The sequence below is a fragment of the Apteryx mantelli genome, chromosome 15 (genome assembly GCF_036417845.1).
Source record: "Apteryx mantelli isolate bAptMan1 chromosome 15, bAptMan1.hap1, whole genome shotgun sequence".
NCBI lineage: Eukaryota > Metazoa > Chordata > Aves > Apterygiformes > Apterygidae > Apteryx > Apteryx mantelli.
The window spans coordinates 26,639,574-26,644,084 of record NC_089992.1 but is presented as its reverse complement, the minus strand read 5'-3'; the positions used below and the strand labels follow the sequence as shown (position 1 = coordinate 26,644,084).

Sequence of the window (4,511 nt, the reverse complement as noted above, 5' to 3'; positions counted from 1 at the left end):
CTGGACAAAACCCCACAACCGCAGTCCCTCCAGCTGCACAGCATGCCCAGCGAACCCTCCGTCCCTCTAGTCATCCTCAGCTTCCACCAGAATCGCCAGGGTGCGTGGGAACCACCTTCCTCCTTTCCCAGCCACACCGGCTCACAGCTTTCCTGACAGACGGATGCTCACCTATGGGGACGGGTGGATTTTCTTCTAAGGGGCATGTTTTCCCACGGAGCCTGAGCCGAGATGTGTGTGCGTGCTTCTGTGATGGGAAGGGAGGTCCCTGGCCTACATGGAAACATCTGCAAGTTTTTGCAGCAGCAGGAGAAGAGGCGGGGGAAGGGAAAGACCCTATCCAAATGCCGCTTCCTATTCTTTTTCCTTCTGCTGCATCTTTCTCCCCTTTCAGACTCCTGGGATAATCTTGAAAGCTCAGGGAGGGTCAGATAGCACCTGGGAGGAGCAGGAGGCCAGCACAGAGGCCTGCATGCGTTGGTGGTATAGTGGTGAGCATAGCTGCCTTCCAAGCAGTTGACCCGGGTTCGATTCCCGGCCAACGCACGCGTGCTTTTCTTCTTCCAGGCGCCTGCAGGGGCACTTCCATCTGCTGCTGGGAAAGAGCCCAGCTTGCACCAACAAGTTCATGTTCCCTAGGGGAGCCACTCCCTTTACTGCATGCACAGGCAGGATGGGGCACCCCACAGAGCCCAGGAGAGACAGGCCTGGCTTCAGCAATGCCTGCCTTGGTGAAAGCACATGCAAGAGACTGAAGCAGAAGAGCGGTTGAGGGTGGAGGTTACGGTAGTTACACTGGCTGGGAGTCAAGCACAGACCAGCTGCTTGGCAGGCAGCTGTGCTCATGACAGTGAAAGAAGTGCTCGCAGGCACATACCTCTGCCCCACTTCTCCCAGCGCCCACATCAGTCCTGCCTCCCCCTCCCTGCACACAGCCTCTGGCAACTCCTCCACGTTCCCCACCCCAAGCATCTCTGCCTGCTCCCGGGCCTGTAGGAGCGGAAATACCCCAGCCCTGCTGCTGGTTCCCACACGAACACACCACCCAGGGACTTCTGTTGAGACATTCTGCAGGCTGCACTGGCTGTCCCGGGATCCGTGCCTGTCCTGAGAGATCCGAGAACACTGCAGCCCACCCATGGCTTTCCGATCATGAACATGCAGTCCTGTCGGAGATCACCCTCAGGGCTGGTGTGAGCAGCACAGCGCAGAGGGAAGGCGTTGTCCCCACAGCCCTGGGGCAGATGCACCAGCCTCTGCAGCTCTGCCCCTTTCCTCCCTCCCCAGACACCTGCCTTGGCTCCTCTTGGCAGAGTCTCTCCATGGGCCATCTCCTCACCCATGGATGGGAGAGCCCTGTCTCTTCACCCATGGGGCTCCACGCTTCCTCTCCCAGGGCCTCTAGATGCGGGTGCTTCTGAAGAGAAGTGCTGATACGGCACCAGCTACTTGGGGCAGCTAAGGGCTCCCAGCTGAGACCAGCGCTGACTGCCTGCTGAGGAGGGGCTCTGTGCTGGCGGCCTCTCTGCACTGCTGACACACAGGCCAGAGGAGAGGGATTTCCTGCCTCGCCCGGAGCTCAACCTGCTGCTGTTGGACGTTGTACCTGGCAAGAAGAGGACTGCTGTCCTGGAAGGTTAAGGATGAGGATCGATAACAATGGCTAGGAAAATCACTGCGAGGAGTACAGTCTCAGAGGGGTGAGCACTTCCTGGCAAGCCTTTTCCAGTGGGGCACTGGGTCAGGGTGCAGTACGCACGCAGCAGCACTAAAGCAGAGAGAGGCTGAGGCTCTGTGAGTTCAAGCCTCACCCAGAGCAAGGGCTTTTAAATTTCACTCTAAGCCTTTTCTTCTCAAGTGCAATTTGGAGCCCATGTTTATGTTGGGCTCAGTCGAGCCTTTTTGAGAGAACAACATCACTGTGTGGGTTTTTTGTTTGTTTTTTTTTGTGTGTGCGTGTTGGGGGGGGGGCAGTTGTTTGGCTTCCTTCCTTCCCTGGAAGGGTGGGACAGTGTAAGAAGTAACAAATGAAAGAGAGGTGGGCGGGGGAAGCTTCCTCAGTGGGTGTTGAAGCCCTGAAGCAGGTGCCCAGGGAAGTTTGGACTCTCCTTCCTTGGACAGCAAATTCAAATTTTGTCAGGGCCAGGCACTGAGCCACCCGCCCTAGCTTTGGCGCTAGTCCTGCTCTGAGCGGGCAGTTGAATTAGAGACCTCCGGAGATCCCTTCCAGTCTATCTCATTCCAGGAATCCACAGCTCCCAGAGAGCGCTGCGCTCTCCTCCCTCCTCTGCACCACGGCAGCAAGCGAGCCTCTTCCCCACAGGAACTAGAGCTCAGTCGTTGCTCAGCGCTCGGCTCATGTCCTGCCCTCTCTCTTTGGCTCCCCAGCCCCTTTCCCACACACACACACTCCTTTAGACTGTCACAGCCTCCCCCAGGGGTTACTCTGGTGGAGCGCTCCCTACCCAGCCCTCCGGTCCCCAACCAAGGCACAAAGAAGCCCTCTTGTTTCCCCCAGCAACAGGCCATGGTGTGGCATTGCAGCCAAAGTCTTTGGCTTCTCGGTTCATCAGCCTTTGAAGGGAGTGGGAAAGACACGTGTACTCCTGCCATGACGCTTGAGCACCGTGACAGCATGTTGGCTTGTCCAGAGCAAGAATGAAGAGCTCAGATGTGCTGAAATCAAATCACACTTTCCAAGTCACACTTTCCTCTCCATTCCCATGGAGAGAAAGACATCTTTGTCCTCCAAGGGCAGAGCCTGATTTTTCTGAGTCATTGCGTTGAGTTTCTGGGTTCTTGGAGAGCAGTGGGGGGGTGGGATTGGGACATTGTTCAGTGAGACCACGGGGCTATGTTGGGACCTCTTCCTGCCTGCTCCTGGCCCTGGTGAGCAGAGAGAGGGACCACCCTCTGTCAGGGCCCTGAGGGCCCTGATAGGCTCTAATGACCCTGACCAGCCTTGCCTGGGACCCCCTCCCATGCACCCTCTTCCCGTGGGCCCAGGAGCCCTATTTCAGCTCAGCCCTGGGCCTCTTTCTCTGACTGTGCTATGTTGTGGGAGTACTGGTCTTTGGCTCTGTCACAGCCATGTCCCTGCCTAGCCATGGACCCAACTGATCTGGACCCTGGCCCGTGGTCTGACGTCCCAGCCTGACCTCCGACCCGCCTTTTCACCACGGACCTGCCTGGTGATCACTGGACTGTGTCTGACCCTCATCACCCTTGCCAGACCTGATTCTGATCCTGACCCTGACCTGCAGATTTACTTCCCAGCTTGGCCTCAGATGTGCCTCATCACCATGAACTTCCATGGTGATCTGTACTCTTTGCTGAACCCTGCTAGCATCTCCAGGCCTGCCCTGTTCACCTTGCTCGGCGGCGGTGGGAAGGGGCCCTGGCAGGCAAGGTCCTTGCCCTGCCAGCCGTGTTATTGCGCTCGGCTCCCCATTCCTTAGGGATCAGCCGGCACTTGCTGCTCCCTGACACTCAGGCTCCTCTAAGAGGCTGGAGCAGCAGGGGCTCTGATTGGTGAAAAGCTTCTAAAGAAGCTCTGAAGGTGGCCGTCTCTTTCCTTGTAGACCTTGGTTTTGTCTACAGTACATGAAAACAGTGTAAGATGCCACGCAGAAAGCCACTTCTTGGAAGCTATTCCCCTCTGTTTCTTGGTTCTGCAGAGTGGCCTGCAATGCTCCAGCTGTGGTAAATCCAGTTGCAGAGAGCCTAATGGAGCTGGCCCCTGACCTGCCGCCGTGGTGCCTGTGTCAAGGGGTCCGGTGGTCTCCCTGGTCCCCACTTGCATAATCAGGGCATGCAGGCCCACATCCTGGGGCAGCAGGAGGTCAGCAAGCCCTCAGTTTCCTGTCTGCTTGCAGAGATGTTTGTGGCTGGCAGAGCCTATTTTGTGCATGCGCAAGTCAGGGCTTGTCTGAAAGCGTGGCTCACTCGCTTGCGCATTCAGCGCATGGTTTGACCCTGCAGAAAAGCCGGCTGGACAGGAAAGTGCCCTGCAAAGGCAAAAACCTCTCTGTTTCTGGCCATGTCCTCTCTCTGCTTCCCTCGTGCTTTCTCCAGTGCTTATGTGGCCTCATGATAAGTCACCTCACGGAGCTACACCGGGAGAAAATAACTCCCCACATAAATTAATAGTTCCCAGCCAGCATCACTCTCTACATCAGCTCCCTGATGGGCCATCCCTTTCAGCAGCAGCTACTTGTGGGACTGGCTCAGCTATAGCACGGCCTTGTCCTGTATTAGCAGGACTCACCGTTTCAGGAGTCACTAGTGATAATCACTCTCATTGAGCCAAGCTTGCCTGTACAGTCTCTGTAAGTGTGTGGGTGGGTGTCTGTGCGTGTGTGCATGGGTGGGCGGGGGCGGGGGGATGAGGGGGCTTGGTAGTGTTCCTTTACAGTGCAAGAAGGGAGATGTGCCCACAGGCTCGATTTGCACCCCAAGCTGTGCGGGGAGGGGATGTTCACACAGAAAAAAAACAGAGCCAGGCATGGGGG

The 4,511-nt window shown here is 56.9% G+C and overlaps 1 non-coding gene across 1 annotated transcript; it reads left to right on the top strand.

Moving 5' to 3' along the window:
- Positions 1-474: 474 nt before the first annotated feature.
- On the top strand, positions 475-546 carry TRNAG-UCC (transfer RNA glycine (anticodon UCC)). Its single transcript has one exon. It is a non-coding gene; the product is annotated as a tRNA-Gly (tRNA).
- The last annotated feature ends 3,965 nt before the right edge of the window (positions 547-4,511 follow it).